General features: G+C 38.1%; 1 protein-coding gene across 3 annotated transcripts in view; it reads right to left on the reverse strand.

Annotated features, from left to right (window-relative positions):
• The window catches only part of ADD3 (adducin 3), a 119075-nt gene that overhangs the window by 50912 nt on the left and 44251 nt on the right, over positions 1-23912 (reverse strand). The window lies entirely within an intron of this gene.

Raw genomic sequence — 23912 nt, forward strand, 5'->3', positions numbered from 1 at the left:
CACACAGAGTTGAAGAGACAAAATGAAATCCAGATCTAGTTTTCTTGGGATTTGCCAGTAATATTTCATAGCTTAAAAAAGAAAAAAAAAAGAAAAAACCCAATCACAGAAACAGCAAAATACATGAAAAAATATTCGCCCTTCTGAATATCACCCTTCTAATAAAGAGGAAAATCTGCCAGTGACATCAGATTTAGTATCAAGAATAGACACCGATTTATTGGCTTAGACAATGTGTGACATTCTCAGGAATCCACATGCCCCCAGTACGTTAAATCCAGCCAATACTTTTTGGACTACCTAGTTGCTTGCCCAATGGGTAGTTAGTCCCTTTAAAAAAATCCTTATAAACGTGAAAGTTGTTGAGAACCAATGCTTTCACCACAGTCGTGCAGAAAAGCAAGTTTTTCTTGGTTAGTTCTAATATTATTTGGCACTCACATACACCTGCCTGTTTCAGGAATTCATGTAAATTTATAGATCCAATCTTTTAGGAAAACTCTCAAGCAATCAAATTTCTCCTTCCCACTCCCCATCAGTTTTGCAGATTTTATAAAAATACTCCATTACTGAGTGCTAGAGGTTTAACATAAATAACAGTATGGCTCAAGTGCAACTCAAGAAGTATTCTACTCCCCTCTCTTTCTGCCCTCCAACTCCATTTTTTTCAAATATTTATTTCATTTAAATCTTATAAAAACATACAATATTTTAATACTGTAACTTGTTTTCAGTGTGTAAAATAACTTGTGAATAATTATTGTTATGAAAATTAGAGAAAATGATATTTTTAGAACAAAATAATTCAAAACATATTTTAGCTATCTTACTAATTTTTTATATACAACTAAGTATCCCCATAATTGAATTCATTGTTCTAACATTATTCACTGCTTTCCCCTTTTACCACACAAGAATTCATGCACTCCTAATGGTCTTACATTCTCAAATACAAGTTGGATGAGACTCATCTGGGACACCACTAGGGGCTGGGCTTAACCAATGAAGAAAAGGTAAACTGTTTGCTCCAAATACAAGAGCGACATTCCATAAGCTTCAGAATGAAGATGCTCTCAAGTGCCAGAACTCAAACCAGCTCAATGAGAAGTTGTCTGCAACTAAAGTGCTGTGAACGCACCAAGGGTGACTTGTTAAAGAAATACAAGGCATCTCAAACATGTGACAGACTAAAAACAAAGCACAAAACAAAAAAAAGGGGCTATTTCCTTAATATCATTTGATCAAGGGTACATCAGGGGTGGGAGGGGGAGCAGAGGAAAAGTTTAATCTTTGGCTGATGGTGACACTAACTTCTACAAATATAACTATCAGTGACTCAAACAGACACAGGGATGAGTTTTGCTTGACAAGCTTCAATTCTGAGAGACATTCAGACTAGCTTGAAATGTCTAAAGCAGCGGTTCTCAACCTGTGGGTCGTGACCCCATTGGGGGTGGAACGGCCCTTTCACAGGGGTCGCCTAAAACCATCGGAAAACACATATATAATTACGTATTGTTTTTGTAATTAATCACTATGCTTTAATTATGTTCAATTTGTAACAATGAAAATACATCCTGCATATCAGAAATTTACATTACGATTCATAACAGTAGCAAAATTACAGTTATGAAGTAGCAACGAAAATAATTTTATGGTTGGGGGTCACCACAACATGAGGAACTGTATTAAAGGGCATTAGGAAGGTTGAGAATCACTGGTCTAAAGGAAGGAACCTCCCAACATGCAGGTTGGCTAAGGAAAGAAAAGATGTCTCTGAACTGTTTAATTTAGGTCACTTAAACTCAGGATAGTCTAACTAGAGCCTGTGGTAGCATTAAAAGACCCTTTAAGGGGGGGGGGGGGGAGAGGATGTTGATATGAAATTACTGATTCATTTGAAAAGTGACTTTCTCCCCAACAATTTATTATAATATTTTTCATTTTATATATGTACTTAAAATTTTCAGATGTACAGAAAATTTGAAATGATCTTACACTGAGAACCATATAAGCACTACCTGGATTCTACCATTAATACTGTATATAAAATAAGTATAGTATATTATCCACACTGTACTATATTTATTTTATCACATATCTCTTCATCTATCCATCCCTCTATTCATCTATTAATCCATCTTATTTTTAGTGAATTATAATGTAAATTAGAGACACCAGTATTCTTCCCCCCAAATGCTTCAGCATGCATATCATTACCTAGAGTTCAATATTTGTTTATGGTTTTTTTCTTTCCATGTAAAATTTACACACAACGAAGTGCAGAAATGTAAGTGTACACTTGTATAACCCAAGCTCCTATCAAGATATAGAACATCACCTTCACCCCAGAAAGTTCCCTCATGCCTTTTCCCAAGCAACTCCCTCTCTCACTTCCCCAGAGGCAATCACTATTTTGATTTAAAACAACTCCAAACAGTCGTGTTTTTGCAACCTATACATTAGAACATTCTCACTATATCACATAACTTATAAGGTTGCACAAAATTATCAGACATGAACAAATAGATAAAGGAGCCTAAGGGGGGAAAAACACGTTAAAAGGAAGTATAGCCTTAGCTGATCAATGATTCTCACTCATCATTGATGTTTCTATATCTCTCCTTCTCCCTTCCTCTCTGAAATCAATAAAAATATATTTTAAAAAAGAAAAGGAAGTATAGTCTCACCTGCTCCAACTACTCCACTTCTTAGGTTAAAAAAACAAAATACAGTTTAGAAAGCTTGGCTGCCTGTACTAGTCATCCAACTGGTCAGTAATTTATTGGCTGAGCCTAGTCTAAGGCTCTTAGGCAGCAGCTCTGCACTTCATTTTAGGATAAAAAGAACTAAAGTTTTGGAGATAATGCTGGCTCTGAGGAAGAGCTCTCCCACTTACAGGGTATGCATCTTAAACAAATTTTTTTGGGGGGCGGGGGTTGGTTTTTAAAATGCCTTTTACTTTCAGTGTTCTCATATGGGAAAAAAAAGGAAAATCTTAACTCATAAAGCTGTGTGATTAAAGAGATAATCACTGCAAAGTGCCTGTCATATAGAGAGTGATCAAAGGAAAGAAAAGTGGAGGAAAAACTGACAGTATGAGGCAGTTCAAGAATAAGTACGTTCACATACTGCTGCTAAGCTTCTGTGCTTTCCTTATTCATTTTGTACATGCAAAGAAAATAGCAAAAGCAAATAAAGCAGAACTCTTTATTCAATACTGAGATAAGAAGTTTTTACATCTAATAAAAGGGCTACTTATTTTCCCTTTGCCTTCCTATTATGACAGAACAGGGGTGGGAGAGGAGGAAAACAGACTTTTCACTTTGAAGAACTACTTATACCTTATAAACTTGTATCTTCATCTGTCTTTTTATAAACAGCTCCCATTGCCTAGCAAGATCTTCCTTTTTCCACCAAGTGAAAGTTCAAGGCTCAGTTAATAATCTAACCTACTTTGCTGATCTACTCTGTACAAATTTAAAGCTCCTTCCTCCGTGTCTCCACAATGCTTTAAACAACAGCATTCCCGAACAACTCATAGCAGCTGGCTGTTTCCAGGGGTTTCCCCTACTTGAATGGGAGTACCTCTGTATCCAATGCCTAGCATCCTGAAACCATCCATGTCTGCGGAATGGATATACCTGGGTAATGGGTATTCAGTTACAATCAAAGTTGCCCGGCCAGCATGGCTCAGTGGCTGAGCATTGACTTATGAACCAGGAGGTCACGGTTGGATTCCTATGCATGCACATGTCCCGGTTGCAGAGCAATCCCCAATGGGGGGCATGAAAGAGGCAGCCAATCAATGATTCTCTCTCATCATTGATGTTTATGTATCTCTTCCCCTCTCCTTTCCTCTCTGAAATCAATATATATGTATATATTAAATAGAAAGACAAAGTAGCAAAAAACCCTATGGCTGAACATTCACCAGAAAGGAAAGCAAAGTGCCAGAAAAACAGGGGGTCAGGGAGATGATCATAGAGCGTATTAAAAGGCATGAAATTAAAAAAAGATTAAAAGCCAACTGTGTGCAAACATCTGTGTTCTCAGAGAAATGACTGCTGCTAAGCAGGTGAAGTGCCACTGGAATAAGGCAGACTGCTGTGTGTTTTATACAGTTATCCCATGTACCACCCACAGCAACTCAATCAGGTAGTACTATTAGGCTCCTTTCATAGATGAGAATGCTGAGATTCAAAAAGTTTAAGGAAATAGGTCACACTAGTAACAATGGAGATAAAAAGTAGAGAAGTGACTTTTTATCAGAAGTGATTTTCATAATAAGCTAATTTTACAGTGTGGAGGGGGTCTGGGGTAAAGAAAATGCAGATAGTTGTGGGGCCACCAATCAGTACAAGAGATGCAGCTGAGGGAGCAACTCTCAAGGGGAAAAAAAAAAAAAAAAAAGAGCCTGGACCAAAATCAAACCATAGCTGAAGTGATAAGAGGTATGTGAGTTCTATGTAGGAGTAATCTTCATGGAACAGTCTGCTAATCTGGAGTTATGAAACCTTAGTCAGAGACGGCCCTTGAAGCTTAGGAGTGCTAAAGAAAAACGAGAGCTTCGCCAAGCTGGTGAAACACAACTCCGGTCTGCGGGCATCTCTGGCCACATTCTGTAATTTCCCATTTAGGAAAACCCTGGTTCTGCCTCCCTTGCAAAGATGGATTTGTGAAGGAAAGCCTCCACCTTGAAGTTTAAAGCCTCAAATCCCACAGCCCTCTGACTTAACTCCAACAAATAGCACTCATGACACATTGACTCACAATTGTCTGTTCTGGGATAGCTCTCTCATGTGCTATGAGCAACTAGAGGACAGGGCCCCTCAGGACCTCATACAGGGGAACTTCAAAAAATATTATGGTTGATAAATGAATACTGTCCTTTGCCTATTTAATATCTGATAGGTGGTTATTTGTTAAAAGAGGTCATCCAGGATTTAAAAAGAAGCAATTACAGAAAAGCCTGTAAGGTTACAGATAAAGGCAATATGCTTAGTGGTCAAATAGGTTTTCTTCTGGATTAAAAAAAAAAAAAAAAGTACAAAAACATAACCTACAATGATTGGCAAGTTAAACCTAAGAAAGCTGAGGTCAAAATTCAGTAAATCATTAGGTCTGAAGATCAGGCATAATCCCCATCTAAAACAAAAATTAACTAAACTAGTGAGCTTGTATTGTATCTGAAGGTTGCCAAACTTGAAATTAAAAAAAACACCACACCAATATGTGGCTTTGACCCTACCATGGCATAATGCTTCCAAAAACAATCTGTTTTATTTACCACTCTTAGAGGAAGATAAAGACTACATGAAAACAAAACAAAACAAAAACAACAATAAAAAGTGAAGAGTAATATATATCTACTCTTAAAAAAAACCTGGATTCACAATTTCTACTTTGAAGAAAAGTCCAAAAATAGAACAGAAAGCAAGTAAAAATAAAATGTAACATGAATACACAGCATATGAAAACATTCATGACACATGAAATATTTTGTTAAAATATATTACTTTTGCAATCTTGTCCAGTCAAGAAGGCGGCATAGGTAAATGTGGTACTTGAATCCTCCCACAATCACTTTGGAATTTAACAATTAACTACAAAACCACTATCTTTCAGAACACCTGAAATCTAGCTGAACAGAAGTCCTACAACTAAAGATATAAAGAAGAAGCCACATGGAGCCTGGTAAAAGAGGCAAAGACATGAAACGGGCTGGTCCCACATCCACGTGTGGCATATTAAAATCAGGAGGGATATCTCGGCTTTGGCGGTCTCCTCTGAGGAGCAAGGAATCCCAGCCCCAAACCAGCCCCACCAGCCTAGGGTTCCACTGCCAGGAAGAGAAGTCTTCATAACTCTGGCTGTGAAAACCAGCAGGGATTGTGGCTGAGACACAAAGGGCTTCTGGAGTCCCAGGCAGTTCTCTTAAAGGCCCCACACATGGACTTACTGGAAAACTCTGAGCTCAAAAAAGCCAGGGACACAAGGGGAGAAACTAAACTGGCTTCAGGGTGAGCGCTAGAGGGGCAGCCTTTTCCCAGAGAGAAGTGCTGGCAGAAGCCACTGTTCCCTTGTAGAGCCCTCCCCCCATCAGAGGCAGAGGCGGGTGCCATATCTGAGTCTCCATCCACCTTGCTAAACTGTTAGCCCCACCCTGGTATTCCCTGAGACCCAACCCACCCAACTTGTGGGTCTACCCAAGCTGCTTTCAGGTGCTCTTCCATACAAAGGACCTGTCTTAACTCATGCTGTAGCCAGTGATGGCGAACCTTTTGAGCTCAGCGTGTCAGCATTTTGAAAAACCCTAACTTAACTCTGGTGCCGTGTCACATATAGCCATTTTTTGATATTTGCAACCATAGTAAAACAAAGACTTATATTTTTGATATTTATTTTATATATTTAAATGCCATTTAACAAAGAAAAATCAAGCAAAAAAATGAGTTCGAGTGTCACCCTGCAGGGTTCAATTCCAGTCAAGGGCACATGCTCTGGTTGCAGGCTCGATCCCCCAGTAGGGGCGTGCAGTAGGTGGCTGATCAATGACTCTCTTTCATCATTGATATTTCTATCTCTCTCCCTTCCTCTCTGAAATCAATAAAAATATATATTTTTAAAAAATAAAACAAAATCAAACATAAAAACAGAACTGGCCTATAAACAAGTCTCTTCTTTGCATTTTAGGGGCAGTTTAGTTTACTGCATCACTCTGTCCCCAAGTATTACTAAAGTTGGAGATTAACTTGCTCTGTGTCAAATCTATGGCTGTACTGATTTTAATCTACTCTGATTTTAGATTTTAAAATTTTCTTTTTAAATCTTAGTTGGTAAATCAATTCATCAACAAATTTTTCTACTTTCTAAATTCATTTTTCCTTTTAGCAACAATTCATTCAACACCTATTATGTGCTGCAATTCAGGGCGTAGTATAGTGGAGAATGCAAAAAATAAATGAGACATTATCCCTGATCCTAAGCTAATAGCAACTTAGTAGGTTGGGGGAGGAGACAGCTTCTTAAACAATTATAAGTACACACTGTGTTCCTGTGTTATAATAGATATACTGCAGACTCAGAGAAAGGAGCCAATTTGAATGGTTCGGGGGAAGTTACAATTGGAGTTTGATATTTGGGGGAGAGGATGGTATGTACAAGCCTTGCAGAAAGATATGCAAAGACAACATACTTCTTAATAAACTGGTACTTTGACACATGGCTTTACTTTAAATGAAAGAATCACACATTGCAACTAATGCAAAAGGGAAATAGAAATTGTTACTAGTTAACAGCTTACAGTGGTTTATATAATTTAAACTATAGGAACCCTACAATCGGCTAAGCAAACCATGTAGTTTAGTGTCATGCATTTTTGCTTTCACCCTAATTTTTTACTTGTATGCTAAGAAAAGAAACTCGAAAGCTATTTATATCACCCCTTTTTTTAGAACAATGCTTGTTTACACTGCACTAACCAGTGACTTAGAAATAATTAAGACCAATTATCTTGAAGCCATTCAAACTGTTATCTGCCACCACATCATCATGGAAGTAGTATAAGCATGTTCTAGGTTAATACCAAGGTTAAAAAACAATGACATGTCAATCTGGAACACCAGTACCATACCCTATGGGCTCAAATCCTTAAAAGTCTGAGCATGGTAGATTTAATGAAAGGGGCTGAAAAGAAAAAAATAAAATAAAACTAATCACCAAGCACTGTGTTTGTAAGACACCTAAATTCTGAAGGTTACTGGCCCAGAAAGATGTTGACACATATAGAAAAATTACTTTTGTGGATTGGAAAACTGGGCTAACTGCATGAAAGGTGAAAAGTATGCCATATTAAATCGCTAAGAACAGACAACCTATTTTATCAAGCTACTCCTGGAGTGAAAATGCCATAGGCTAACATTTAAGATACTAGAGGCCCGGTGCACGACATTCGTGCACTGGGGGATATGGGGGTCCCTCAGTCCAACCTGGACCCTCTCCAATCTGGGAGCCCTCAGGTGAGCCCTCTCCAATCTGGGAGTTTCTGTTTGTCTTTGCAATCATATGAGTGAATTGTCTGAGACCCCCAACCCAGTTTGGTTTGTTGCTCACAAAATAATAGAGGCTTTTTTTTTTTCTTTGCTTCAATTGTGGAGATTTCCTGGAAGTTTTAGGATATCTTCCCTTTAATTTTTCCTAGAGACTCTGATTTTACTTATGTTTCTCACCTTTGCTTTCCCTCCATCCCCCACCGCAACAGTAACTTGCTCCAGGCTCACCTTGCTCTAGTGCAGCGGTTCTCAACCTGTGGGTCGCAACCCCTCTGGGGGTCAAACGACCCTTTTACAGGGGTCACCTAAGACCATCGGAAAACACATATATAATTACATATTGTTTTTGTGATTAATTACTATGCTTTAATTATATTCAATTTTTAACAATGAAATTGGGGGTCACCACAACATGAGGAACTGTATTAAAGGGTCACGGCATTAGGAAGGTTGAGAACCACTGCTCTAGTGTCTAGGAGAGCCGTCTGCCACCAGAACTATGATTCCCAGCATTCCTGGTGCTCCCAGCACTCTGGGCTTCAGCTTCTGGTCCTGAGGCTGCCATCAGAACTACTATTCCCAGAATTCCTGGTGCTCCCCATGCTGCTGGGAGCGACCAAGGGAGCCACGTCCCCCCCAAGCCTCCGGCTCTCCAGCTCTACTCTCCACTCAGTGGCTTGGGGGGAGCAACTAAGGGAGCCATGTCCCCCCAAGCTGCCGGCTCTCCCACTCTGCTCTCTGCCCAGAGCCTGTGTATGCAAATTAACCCGCCATCTTTGTTGTGTTAATTTGCATACTCGCTCCTGATTGGTGAGTATAGCAGAGGGACGGTCAATTTACATGTTTCTCTTTTGTTATATAGATGTTTTCACATCCAAGCACACATATATAACAAATTCTCTTTTATAGAGAATATTATAAACACCATCATTTGCAACACACCCTATATAACAACCTGAATGAAAATATCTTCTAAAACAAAGTAAGTAGTAGTATTTATATTGTGAATTCTTTACTCTAAAGATTCCTTGCCAAGTTCTTTTAAACAGTAATCTCTCCTATTTAATATAGGATACAGCCAACTTTTTAGAGCACATAATTACACAAAGCAAGGGTCATCTGTACTTTATATTCATGAATTCACACCTATAATACCTAATCTCTGAGAAAGAAAGGAAGGAAGGGAGGAAGGAAGGAAGGACCTTTGCAAAATGTTCAGTCTGTAGGGGTTAATCCTCATGTAGGAATTCCTCAATGAACCATTTATCACTGAACAGTGTATAAGTCCCTTCCTCAGAAAACAAAAAAACAATTCAGGAGAACTGCTCTTGAGTCTCTGAGAAGGGAGGTGACTAGAGCAGGACAAAAACTGGGAGGAAGAGAGAAAAGGAGGAGCTAAGAAAGGAGATGAAGAGACAATTTAAGAAACTCAGAGTGGCTTGAGATAAGGAGGATCAAGTAACTGTGACAGCAGTCTGAGGCAGGGCACACCCAAAGGGAGCTATGTGGCTTATTTCAAGGGGGTGGAAACTGTGAGCAAGTGAACAATTTTGGTTTTGTTTAACTGAAAGGTTGTGCAATCCTACAAATGGGAGAAGGAAAAAGAAGGGTAGGTTTTTCTAATGTAGAAAAAGTTAGGAATTAATAAAGGGCTATCACTTAAAAATATTAAAACAAAAAAAAGGAAAGTAAATACCATATATGAAAATGAAAAATTGAGAAATTAAAGGAAAAACACTATAAATTCCATGTAAACCCAGAGCAGCATTATTTATTGTCATGAAAAGCTCTTTATCCTGTGGATTCTGCCATCCTCCAAACAAGATTCTTATAAAGCATACTAACAAGAATTTGGGGGTATGTGGGTCAGTGTAAAGCTTTTCTTCACTCAAACTTTCAATTTGGCAGCTTACAGAAACAATCCTCAATGGCTAAGTTTTTAAAACTCCAAGATAAGCAGGACTTGACTCCAGTGGGCTATTTCCAAGTTGCCAAGCCATTAATCTAAAACAGCTCTTAACCTCTTTAAACTGATTCCTGCTGGTCCAATATAATAAATGATTAATGTTTTAAATAAAAAGGGAGTGGAAAGAGAGAAAGAAGGCCCAAACTCATGCCTTCGGAGTTACTAGTAAGTTAAAAACCAAGGGAGATGAACCAAAATGGCGGCATAGATAAACACCTGTACTTGCTGCCTCTCACAACTACATCAAAACTACAACTAAAAGACAAAACAAAACAAATATCATCCAGAACCATGGGAAAGCTGGCTGAGTGGAAGTTCTACAACTAGAAGGAAAGAAAAAAGCACACTGAGACTGGTAGGAGGTATGGAGGTGCTGAGGTGCGGAGGCGCACTCGAAATGGGCTGGCAACTGGGTGCGCTGTTGTTTTTTTCAATCAGGAGGGAGATACAAGCTCCTGATTGCTCTGAACTCCAGTTCCAGGTGAGACTCTGGGGACACAGACTCATACAGGGAGAAACTGGACTGTCTGGCATCAGGCCAGAACATGAGGACAGCTTTCTCTCAGAGGTGCTCGCAGCGATCATTGTTCCTGCATGGGGCTGCAGGACACAGAGACCCAGGGACCTCTCTGGGGCAGGGCTGACTGGCAGCCATTGCTGTTTGCTCTACCCTGGTGATTCCCTGAGACCTCGCCCCACCAAATTTACAACCCCACCCAGGCTGTGTACAGCAACTTTTGTATATGAATGGCCTGTCCTTTTACAACCTAAAACCTAACAAACTGCAGCTGGGTCAGAGAGCTCCAAAGCTTCCAAAAGAAGGCCTAAGGCCTAGCAGCAGCAGCCTGCACTGCTTCACAGCTGCGCCTCATCTGGGCACTTCCAAACCCCAAACAAAGAGAAGGAATCTGCAGATCTCTTTGTAGCTCCTGCTGGGTGGCCTCAGGCAGTGGCTGACTTTGCACCTCCTTGGAGATCCAAGAGCCAGTGCACCCACTGGTCAGTGTGAGACCATACCAGCTTACAACTCTTCACATCCATAGCGACACACTCAAGGAGCAGACTCAGTGAGCACCTAAGCACCACTGAAGCAAGTCCTGCTCCATAAGGGTGTCTCCAGCACAGCAGTTCTCCCATTGTACACACAGTTGGTCCTCACAGCCAATTGGCCTGGAGGTCAATTCCTCCCAGTGATACCAACAGCAATCAAGGCTTAACTACAACAAGACTGTGCACACAGCCCACAAAGGGGTGCACCAAGAGTGTCCACCTCAGGTAATTGGGGAGGCTGAGCCACTGGACCCTCTAGGACACCTAGCACACAAGGCCACTCTATCAACATAGGGAAGCAGCCAAAATGCGGAGACAAAGAAACATGTCACAAATGAAATAAATGGAGGAAAGCAAACTACTGGATATAGAGTTCAAAACCAAATTATAAGGTTACTCAAGAATCTTCTAGAAACCTCCAAGAAATTTAGTGAAACCCTCAAGGATATGAAAAAGGACCAATCAGAAATTAAGCATACACTGACTGAAATAAAGAATAATATACGGAGATCCAACAGCAGATTAGAGGATCCCAAGAATCAAGTCAAAGATTTGAAATACAAAGAAGTAAAAAAACACCCAACTGGAAAAGAAAAAAGAATCCAAAAATATGAAGATCGTGTAAGGAGCCTCTGGGGCAACTTCAAGCGTACCAACATCCGAATTATAGGGGTGCCAGAGAAGAGAGAGAACAAGATATTGAAAACCTATTTGAAGAAATAATGACAGAAAACTTCCCCTACCTGGTGAAAGAAATAGACTTACAAGTCCAGGAAGCGCAGAGAACCCCAAAAAAGAGGACGCCAAAGAGGACCACACCAAGACACATCATAATTAAAATGCCAAGGGCAAAAGATAAAGAGAGTATCTTAAAAGAAGCAAGAGAGAAACAGTTACCTACAAGGGAGTACTCATACGACTGTCAGCTGATTTCTCAACAGAAACTATGCAGGCCAGAAGGGAGTGGTAAGAAATATTCAAAGTGATGAATAACAAGAACCTACAACCAAGATTACTCTACCCAGCAAAGCTATCATTTAGAATTGAAGGTCTGATAAAGAGCTTCACAGATAAGAAAAAGCTAAAGGAGTTCATTACCACCAAACCAGTATTATATGAAACTAGAGGCCCGATGCACGAAATTCTTGGGGGGTGAGGGGGGGAAGGAGGGTGTCCTTCAGCCTGGCCTGCACCCTCTCGCAATCCAGGATGCTGGCTCCTAACTGCTCGCCTGCCTACCTGCCTGATTGCCCTAACCTCTCTGCCTGCCTGCCTGATCACCGCTAACCACTTAGCTGCCTGCCTGATGGCCCCTAATTTCTCGCCTGCCTGCCTGATCACTACTAACCACCTCTGCCACGGCCCCCGCCACAGTGGCTTGGTCCAGAATGACCTCCAGAAGGTCATTCGGCTGTCCAGTCTAATTAGCATATTATGCTTTTATTATTATAGATGCTGAAGGGTATTCTTCAAGAAGAGGAAGAAGAAAAAGGTAAAGATAAAAATTATGAACAACAAAGTGACAACAAATATATATCTATCAACAAGTGAATCTAAAAATCAAATGAATAAAAAAATCTGATGAACAGAATAAACTGGTGAATATAATAGAATCACGGGCATAGAAAGGGAGTGGACTGACAATTCTCGAGGGGAAGCAGGTGTAGGGGGTGCAGGAAGAGATTGGACAAAAATCTTACACCTATGGACAAGGACAGTGTGGGGGTGGTAAGGGCATAGGGTGGGGTGGGAACCGGGTGGAGTGGAGCTATGGGGGGGGGGGGGGGACAACTGTAATAATCTGAAAAATAAAGATTTAATTTTAAAAAAAAGAATCACTGGACTAGTAATAAAACTGTACTATCTCCACTCTAAATGATAGTCTTTGTATTTCATTAAATTAAGAATTAACATAATTAAATGTATTTTTTCATGGTCAAAAAAAATAAAGATAGTTGTCCCAATTTCAAAAAAAAAAAAAAGTAAAAAACCAAAACAAAACTGAAAATGAGAAACAATAAGATAATACACTGAATGCTATATTTTTCAATCATGTGGCTAAAAATTACAGAAAGGATTTTGGAGAGGGCTTCTGCCAGAAGCAAATTACTTTCTTAAATTTCAAGTTTAACAGTTATGTACTACCTTTGTTACACCCTCAGAAGTGAAGCAGGAGAAAAAATATTTCAAGCTTTTTGCAGATGATTTATATTACATTAATCAAATCTGTTCATTCCTCCAAGCATTCATTAGTACCTTCCTACAGAACTGGAAAAAGGACACTGTATATTCAACAAGTGTTGGCTTTTGCTATGACACATAAATCAAGATGTACCTGATAAACCAGTAAGCACTAATACATCTAGACCTGGTGTTTTTAGAAGTCAGAACAGAGAAACCAGCTAAAGCACTAGGATTCTGACTTACCAGTTTAAAAACAAAATGTATAGCTCTAACTCAAAAGAGGAATCTAAACATGCAAACTTCAATATAAAGTCATTATATAGATTGTATCATTATTAAAAGATACTCAAGAATACTCTTATTTGAGTAATTCTGAAAAAAAAAGAAAGAAAACACCCTAGACATTTAATTGCATCACAGAGAATATAAACAGCTTAAAACTTCTGAAAATGATGAGCTCAATGTTGTGAAGAAAAAAATTGCTAAATTAGAAGCCAGGTTTTCACCAATTGTAGGGGAATATAGAAAGCAAGTTCTTTCTATAAGATAGGGAGCTGTTATAGAGCCCCAACACATACAGTCAGAGTCTGGAAAGGTAATATCCTCAGTAAAAAGGTAGACACACACACACGCATGAAAAAAATTGTCCACCAACAAGTGGAATTAAACACACACACACACACACACACACACACACACACACACACACACCAGAACAAACAACCAAAAAACATTACTAGTATATGTCTTTTCAAAAATGCTGAGTGGGAAAGGAAAGTCTCCCCTGAGAATCTGTACCAACAGGTTGACCCTCCCAAGAATTTAGAATTTGAATTTACACACCAGCATGGTCCAGCAAACTCCAAGTCTAGAGAGTAATAACACAAAGTAGTCTTAGGTCGGTAGCATCCCCCCAGACAGTTGGCAAAAAGGAAACATAAATCCTGTCCGCATAAAGGTACTCCCAAAACAGGCTGCCTAAGGATTCCCACAAATAAATGCTGCCAAGTTCAAAATTCAGAATTACAAAGCACATGAGTAAACAAACCACATTAAACAAAAGTCCGTAGGAACAACAGAGTAGAATTTGGCACCTTCTTCCCTTGCTCCCCAGAACTTCAGATAATAGAATATCGACACACAGAATATAAAATAAGTGGTGAAGGCCTGGGGTAGGGGTGGACTGGAAGGAGTCAATGCGGGGGTAGGGAGGGCAGAGGGGAGCGAACATATGTAATACTTTCAACAATAAAAAAAAAAAAGGAGTACCAAAAATTAGAAGTAGTATCTAGCTTTTCTGAAGCATGAAAATGTATTTCTTCCTTAAATCTCAGTCAGAGAAATAAAAAAGGTACTGCAAAGATAATAATAAGAAAAGACAACCTAATTTTGCCTATCAGTAAAAGATCTGAACAGGCACGTTATAAAAGAGAACATCCAAACAACCAATAGGTACATGAAGTGCCCACCATCATCAGGCATCAGGGAAATACAAGTGAAAACCACACTGAGATACTGCTATCTACACACCCATATGACTGAAATGAAAACAAAAATAAAAAACTTAATACCAAGTTTTGGCAAGGATGTGAAACATCTAGAATTCTTAAATACTACAAGTCTTTGTGTCAATTAGTACAAATACTTTGGAAAACTGTTTGACATTATCTATGAAAGCTAGACATACACATGCCCTATAATCCAGTCACTTCTCTCCCAGAATACACCTAATAGGAATGCATACATATGAACACCAAAAAAAAAAAATTTCATGGCAGTATTGTGTTTAATACTTTAAAACTGGAGACAATCTGAATGCCCACCAGTCATAAAATAGATTACACACAATAATGAGAAGAACTATTGTTACATGCAACAATATGGATGAATTTCATGGATAAAAGAGCAAAGGAAGCTAGAAGCAGTGTTAAATCCTTTCTCACAAAACCAAAGCATTTTCCTAATCTAAACTCTTTTATTTTTTATTGATTTCCACAGAGAGGAAGAGAGAGGACCAGAGAGTTAGAAACATTGATGAGAGAGAAACACCGATCAGCTGCCTCCTGCACACCCCCTACTGGGGTTGTGCCCGCAACCAAGGTACATGCCCTTGACCGGAATCGAACCTGGGACCCTTCAGTCCGCAGGTCGACGCTCTACCCACTGAACCAAACAGGTTAGGGCCTAATCTAAACTCTGATAAGAAATGCAAGCTCTCTTACATGTTAAATTGCATATTTCCTATAAAAACAAGAACAAAGTTTACAATAGTTTTAACTGCTCAGCATAATAAATTAAGAGATTCTCAAAGAGAGAATTTAGGTCTCAAATCAGCAGACTAGATACTCCACATTAATAATATAATGAATGGATTGAGTTGTACAGTATAGCTGAAATGACCACAATGTTCAATCACTGTGGCCAACAGTAATATTAAAATATTAATGTTCCATTGTCTCAATGTATTCAACAGGTTCTCCCATCTTCAGATCCTAATATCATTTTTCAGTGACTAGAAACATTCCCAAAATGTTCACATAACATTTAAAGATAAATTAGACCTCATAGTCATTAAAAAAAATTAAAAATTTTTCCAACTAAATAATGAATGTAAAATGAAAACAAAAAACTGCATATAATCACTAATGCACGGCAAATAATCCGGGATTTTCTTTTTGCCTTTATCACATTCTATGATAAGTAAGACACTGAAATTTCTATTCAAAGCCAACATATTTCAGTGTTACACAATCTTGCCATCATAAGAGAATTTTCTGGATTTTTACTGTACAGAAACTTCACATTTATGTTATCCTGCTTTTGCCTAATACTGCTTTATACCACAGTCTAAGAATCTGAGAGACAGATGTCTATTGGCAGAATGCTTCTTTCAGTTGTTGAAGAGCAAAGGCTGAGGGGGAGGATTCCTAAGGGCCCTAAGGGGGAAAAGGAAGATTTAGTCTCATTCACTAACTTTCTAAAATTGCTTACCATTTTGGAAATTTTTGTGGGTACACTTCATACTTTTAAGGCTCATATTCTCAATGTTACAGAGTAGAAAAAAATTTTTTTAAATATATTTTATTGATTTTTTACAGAGAGGAAGGGAGAGGGATAGAGAGCCAGAAACATCGATGAGAGAGAAACATCGATCAGCTGCCTCCTGCATGCCCCCCACTGGGAATGTGCCCGCAACCAAGGCACATGCCCTTGACCGGAATCGAACCCAGGACCCTTGAGTCCGCAGGCCGACGCTCTATCCACTGAGCCAAACCGGTTCTGGCTACAGAGTAGAAAAATTTTTTAGGCCTGCTTAATTACCTAGCCACGTCAGCAGCTTGACAGCCTGTGCAAAGTTTCTAGGAACTGAGCTCACACACCTGAGCAACGGCCTACAAAGAACAAACAGATCAACACACCTGAGCAATGGCCTACAAAGAACAGACAGGTCAAAATTAAGAATAGTCCTGACCTTTAAGTTACCCAGAAATGAATAACAGGAGGATGATGAATAGCTTGGCTAAAACTATGCAATTAGCTTTTGTAACTTGGCTTTGCTTGCTATGGGAACCTGAACACGGATGTAGTTGTCCCCTCTAAATATTGGACTCTGCAGATGGTCGTGCCCGCTTCTCTCTTGGGCTTCCCGAGTGGAGGAGCGGACACTGGCCAGTCAATAAAGGCTCTCTAAATTTTAATCAGTCTGGAGTTCTGGTCATTCTGTCTCTCGCACTCCATAACATCAATAGTGAAAATCTAGGAATAACTAGAACTGGGTTCTAGTTCCAGGTCGAACTCCAATTCTAATTCATAGCATGATTTTGGCCAAATCACTGCTCACTCTCTTTCAGCTTCAATTTTCTCAACTGTAAATGAGGGGATAGAACTACATTCCCTCCAAGATTTCATACAATGCTAAGTATACTGAAGAATGTATCTCAGACTAGAAATTTACATGGATTAGGCTAGCCAGATAAAAATAACAAAGCAACATAAAAGCAAAAGCAAAAGCAAACAGTTAATCCTTCATTAGCCAGTGCGTTTGTTATGGTAGGTCTCCATGCACCTCTATAAGCACCTAGATTTTTTTTTAGATTTTTGATTTTAGAGAGAGTGAGGAAAGGAGAGGGAGAGAAACATCCATGTAGAGAGAAACGTTGATTGGCTGATTCCTGCACACCCCTTACCCGAAATCAAGCCCACAAACCAGAGCATGTGCCAGAGCAGAAATTGAACTGGCAACCTTTCGGTGCATGAGACAACACCCAACCAACTGAGCCACACTGGCCAGGCTATAAGCACCTAGATTTTATCTATGTATTTCAGTTTTTATGTATGCTGGAAGAGCATACCCTGTGTGAAATACAGCACCAACTTGCTTCGCTCCTTACAAAAGTACTTTTAAAGATGCTCTTACTCTGTGTTCACAAAGGAAGGCTTGACTACGATCAATCCTCTCACTTAGGCTTCCTCAAGAAAAAGAAGCTGTAGAAAAAAAAATAAATCCTTTTCTAGACTGTGCTATACCAATACAAGTGAGTGCCATTGAATAAATCAATCCATGAACCCCTGTCCACTACCTACGTTGTCAGGCCATCAGTATTACTTGCATCTACTTCAGCTGTAGTCTGTGTCCTGCTGCATGAGCCTCACCATTTGGAACACTGAGGCTTCATCCTTCAAACAGCTCAACTGGCTTACCTTCTTTCCACCTTTCATATTATATAGTGGGTCTTTGGGAGTAACTGACACTAATATAATAAGAGAGACAACTATGAAAACAGAAAGCTCAGGCTTCATGAATGTCAAATACAGCTGTAAAGAACTTAAAGGTCATCTAGTCCAATTTCTTCATTTGTGAGAATTCAGAGGTACCCAAGGCTGCTACCTAAGGTCATACAGAAAACATACCTCCTGATTTTAGGCCAGCACTTCTTCCATTCTATCAAAGTTAAAGTTGCCACTCAGGAAAGAATGCTGAAATTGTAATATTCTTCCCTATGGAACATGTTGTCATTACTCTGAAACATCCCACCCACGTCAACTGAAATGATGAAAAACATCAAGCTATCTTTCCAATGTCAAGAAATGAACTTGTGCTGTTATAAGTGACCTACTAGTGTTTTAGGCTTACACAGACATCAGAGTATAAAATAGGAAGATGGAAGGCAAGGTAGAAGGAAGGAAGAAAGGAAAGAGTTCTGGGTAATTAATATTGTTCCAGTGGCAATCAAAGATGTATAGGATGGTAAGATCAAAGAAATAATGTCCTAAGGTTGTTCTGAATCTTTGAGAGAGAATAAAATGGTAGAACTCTTAGAATCCAGAGCAAGTATGTGATTCTTTGTAAAGGAACTGCATGGTCTATAGAAGAAATACAACTGCTTCAATTATAGCAGTAGTCTAAAACATCCAAATACTCTTCTTGGGACCTTCTTTTAAAAAATTATTCAGAATGGGTTTCTCCTCATCATTCAGTTTTTACACACACGTACCTCATATTTAATTCACTCTCAGCCTATACCCTAGTATTTAACCATTGTTCACATCCTCATCTGGGCATATATCCCACCTCTTGCTCCATGAAACACTGGAATAAACTTTTATTAGGAAGTTAGAAAAAGTAAATGAACAGGAGGGAAAGCAAATACATTTTCATACAAAGTACAGGATACAGCTGTGATCTGTCAGACTTTCAGGACTATCTCCTTAGCTATCAGCAAAGTTACAGGACTCTCTTTAGCTGACCAGGAAGTAGCAATTTAAAAAATATAAATGTTCCAAAGCCCCAATTCTATTGATTTCACTTCACATTTCCAACACACACTCACCCTTTGACCAGGATTGTATAATACTCAATCAAATAGCCTAGATGAAGTGTTGAACTTGATGGATAACAAGTTCACAGAATAATCGTTACTTATGATGTCCCCAAATAAAATACCCGTGTTGGATATACTCTTCTGAAGAAACAGGTTAAAGCAAAAACGACAAAACCAGCCTTGGCTCTTAAGAAATTCATACTTGTATGAATGATCTTTAGTTTCCCATTTCTGAAAGTTGTTTCCATGGCACCAAAATATAACTAAAAAACGATAATTTTCTTTTTTATCTTTTGCAAGATACTATGTGAGTTATCAAACAAGGCACCTAACCTAGGCCAAGGCAACAAAGGTAAAAGGGAGCATTTCATAATAGAGCAACCATGTGATTTATAAGTGACGTATATATTACACATATATATGTACATGTGTGATTTATAAATTATATTTTAAAAGATAGAGTTAGCTATGCAAAGCAGCAGCAAAAACATGCTTTAGGCACTAGGAGTAGCATGAACAAAAGCAATGGTATATTTGGGACCAATGATAATTTGTTTGTAATACTGAAAAGAGTCAGTTAGCTGGATACTTAGCTGCTGAGTAGACGTGCTCAGGTGAATCAACAGGAGATCACCTTCCAAATAGTAGTTCTACACACATAAATAAAAGAGGCTCAAAACAAAGGAAACAGTGATATGCTCAAATGGGTGTGTTTAGAGAAGAGAGGAAGTGGTGAGCATTTTAACCAAGAAAACACTATAGAATTACTTTCAAAATAACACTCCTTTCAATCTCTTGACTTTACCAGCTTACCTCTTAAATCAGTCAGAGGAGAGAACACCAGTGTTAGCACAGTCCTCACAAAGTACTATCACCATGGGTCTGATACACAAAAACAGGGCTAACTTTCAAAGAGGAAGTCACCATCTTGTCAATTAGATGGTACACATTAGAAATGAAAAGATCAGCTGTATGAAAAAAGCAATAAAAGAACACGTGGAATAGAGCAAAAGAGCTCTCTCTGAAATCTTGCCCTCTCCCACAGCAAATGCCACAATTTATAAACAGCTGGGAAACTTCCTTTTCACAGGAAAAGGATGACTGACTTCTTCATTCACATTAAAGTGGAAATGACAAAAACTGCCACACAGAAAAAAGGTGTTTCCTGAAGGACGAAGACAGAGCACTGCCTTTATTTACACACACACACACACACACACACACACACACATGCACACGAAAAGCAAAATACATGCATACAACAAGCAGAAATTTTTTTCAAGAGCCTCAGGAGAAAAGAACTAAGTCAAGGAAATGTTTCATGGTAGAAGTTAGCCTTTGGGGATTCATCATTTTGTCTTAGGGGGTTATCTTAAGTGCAAATCTGAAGGGAATGATAAGAACATATATGCACTTTATGTTCGTTCATGCAGGGATTTTTATCTATACATATTTTTAATAAGTATCTAGTTTCAGCTTTCCTTCCACACATACACAAAAAGGTTCCATATTTCTTAACTAGCTTATCACTAGCTCTTACAATTCAGATTATCTCAAAGGACTGATGCTTGGTTTTTTCTTTAATTTATACTGATTTGTAACAAGGGTATTTGATCATTCAATAAAAAGCATTCTTTTGCGTGCCTCCTATGCACTAATACCAGCTTACATGTTGGGGCACAATGGACAACAAGCTTCCTGCCCTCAAGGAACTTACATTATTCACCATTGTGAAGAATATAGTTCAAAAATCCTTTTGCCTAAGTCAATACCCTCATATTCCACCTCTTATGAACAAAGTCATCAAAAGATTTTGCAACCAAAGGAACTCTTAAGGAAATAATTGGAAACTGTTAATAACCTTGGGTTTCCTTACACCACTGACCACGGGAATCCAAACAACTTTCTAATAAAGATATGGATCTAGAGAGGACCAAAAGTAATGTAATTATAATTCCACCTTCCCACTAGCAAAGCCAATGTCTAACAGTTTCTTTGGAGACTGAAGAAGACCAGTCAAAAGAGAGTTCTGCATTTGCTCTAGATACATGGTGAGGTTACTTCTGAGGAAGGTGGGCTGTAATGTCATATCATCAAATTTCACTCAGAAGTTGAGAACAGGGGGTCTTGGATTTTAAATGTACACCAGTAGTTTCAAACTCAGTATTTTTGTGAATCTACTCAGTGTTGACTAGACAAAAAATCTGATTTGTCCATTTCTCATTTCCTTCTGTTAATTCTTGGTCAGAGCAAATTAATACTTTAATACTTCACTTTCTACTCCAAATCCTGAATTATTTTGGAAAAAGTCCCACTTTTCCCTGAAGCATAAGGAAAGATACTCTACTTCTAAAAATTATGTCTACTATTGTTTTTGTTTTTTTTCCAATCTTTAATTTCTTTATTGATTAAGGTATTACATATGTGACTTCATTCCCCCCATAACCCCCCTCTCCCCACTCATGCCCTCGCCCCCCTGTTGTCTGTGTCCATTGGTTGGGCTTATATGCATGCATACAAGTCCTTTGGTTGATCTCTCCCCCTTACTACTATTGTTTTGATGAGGGGGAAAACCGTCCACTTCAGCTGGCAGTCATATTCAAAATAATTATAGTTCCTAATATAAAAGGTCAAGACTAATTTTTTTAGTCCTTGCTAGTCCCCCCTTGCACTTTCATGCTTTTTATAAATATTACTCTTCATGCCTGGATTTGATCATTAAAGGAATCAACTAATTAGAAAACATACCATTCAATCCAGCAACAGAAAGTCTGCAAATGCAAAATGGAAGTAATTCTGGCAAGCAATTTATTTTTCATAGAACTATATATACATGTGAGGCTCATCAGAACCCTTTTGAATTATATCAGCTCAAAAGGCTTCCCCTCTAAACCTAAACCTTGGAACTGCGGGAGAATGACAGTTATGTAGCTAGTCATCTCATTAAGAACACTTGGAATTGAGATGTGATTTTGGATTAATGTTTCTGCTGACTTATAAAAATCTGTTTGCAATTCAACAGTCCTCAGGTCATAAGCTCATATATGCTACCACAGGCACTATATTAGTCTGCATGTTTAGCTAGGCCAAAAGATTTCATAGTGGTTAGCATGGATTTATAATAAGTGTTCCATTTTACCATTACTGTCTCATTCCATTAAGAAAACTGTCATGATGGGCTTTTATGTCATCTAATAAAGCATAATGTGCAAAGAAAGTCTAAATTAGAAAAAGAATATGTAGCTCCTTCTATGTGCAGAGTGCCTTCTAGTTTACAATACACTTCATATTTATTTCATTTTATGCTCAAATCAACTCTGTCAAATTATACCTTTATTACAGACAAGGACACAGAGTTAATAAATGGAAAAATTAGGACTGGAATCCAAGTCTTCTGACACCTGTCTTTTTATTCTTAGGCAAGTAAGCTGTTATACTTTAGTCACTTAAAGTTTTAGCTTATCAGTTTTTAAAATCTGCACTTTTCTTAGACTTGTAGTATGAATAAAATCAAGAAAAAGTAAGTTATTAATTTTGTAAATACTTATAGACTTTGAACCTTAAATAATACCATTAGCCCAATAACTTATATTGTGTAATTTGGTAACCCACTTATTTTTCAATTTTGGTGGATCTATTTTCCAAATAGTCCAAACATATGTTTGAGAGTAATATAATATGGCTTGAGACAGGATATATTTAATATCATACTTAGGTAACTATCTTTTAAATAAAGTTTGTAAATATCATACATACATAAATCTTTTTATAATATATTTGTTTCAAATGGCTGGTGATTTTCACTAGGTGAGTATAGTTTTAAAATATACTCATCTTTACTTTAGGTCCCCAAGATACTCCCAAGATGTTTTTTGATTGGAAATACACATGAAACTTTTCTTTTTCTTTTTCTTTTTTTTTTTTTTTTTGGCGAGAAAGCATTGGGATTTAACTTATTCTTTTTATTTGCTTCTAAGACACTCACTCACTTTTTGTTCTGCAACTGAGTCTTTTTCCTATGGTTGAGTTTTCTTATTTTTCTAAAATACCTATGATAAGTAGCATGACAAGTGTTTCTCTCCAGTAGCCCCAAAATACTCATTTAAGATTCAAGGAAGTATAAATATGACAAGATAGTGTTTGTAAAAATGTTCTTAAGCAATATAAAAATTATATAGGCCTCAATCTAAAAAGATCCTATTTAAAAAAAGAAAAATAATAATGAAAAATAAGTAAATAAATAAAAATATCCTAATTTAGAAGACCTAGAAAGGGACCCAGACATATACCTGTAAAATGCTAGCATCTGATTCTAATGCACCTCCCTGTTCAAGAACCACTAGATTTCATATGACCATTATGACATTTCTATATAACAGTTCTGTGTTATAGTGTATCTATATACAGATGGGCAACATGAGGGTAAGTTAGCTGAGTGACTAGCCCAAGGTCATGTAACAGAATACAAGTCCTCCAACTATAAATATATTACACAAAACTGCCTAAGCTCAAAATTATGGTTGCTAAAACAGTGTTAATTTGTACCGGTATGTAGCAACAAAAATTTTTGTTGAAATTATTAAAAAAATGTTTTATATCCAATTTATTTAAACCAAAAAAATACAAAAGTTACATTTTTACATAGTAAGTTATTTACAAGAGTTTTAAACATTTGAATGATCTATCAATAGGAAGATTCTTATAGAGCCCTATAGTTAAGTATTAAATAATGAATAACATATAGTTACTTTGAACTAACTATCCTTATTATAGAGGCACACTAGGAAACCATGGCCCTTAAAACATATATTATCAAGTGACCTGAGGAAAACTCCA

The sequence above is a fragment of the Myotis yumanensis genome, unplaced genomic scaffold, assembly GCF_028538775.1.
Source record: "Myotis yumanensis isolate MYYU_CA2020_CCGP unplaced genomic scaffold, mMyoYum1.0.hap1 SCAF_13, whole genome shotgun sequence".
NCBI classification, from domain to species: domain Eukaryota; kingdom Metazoa; phylum Chordata; class Mammalia; order Chiroptera; family Vespertilionidae; genus Myotis; species Myotis yumanensis.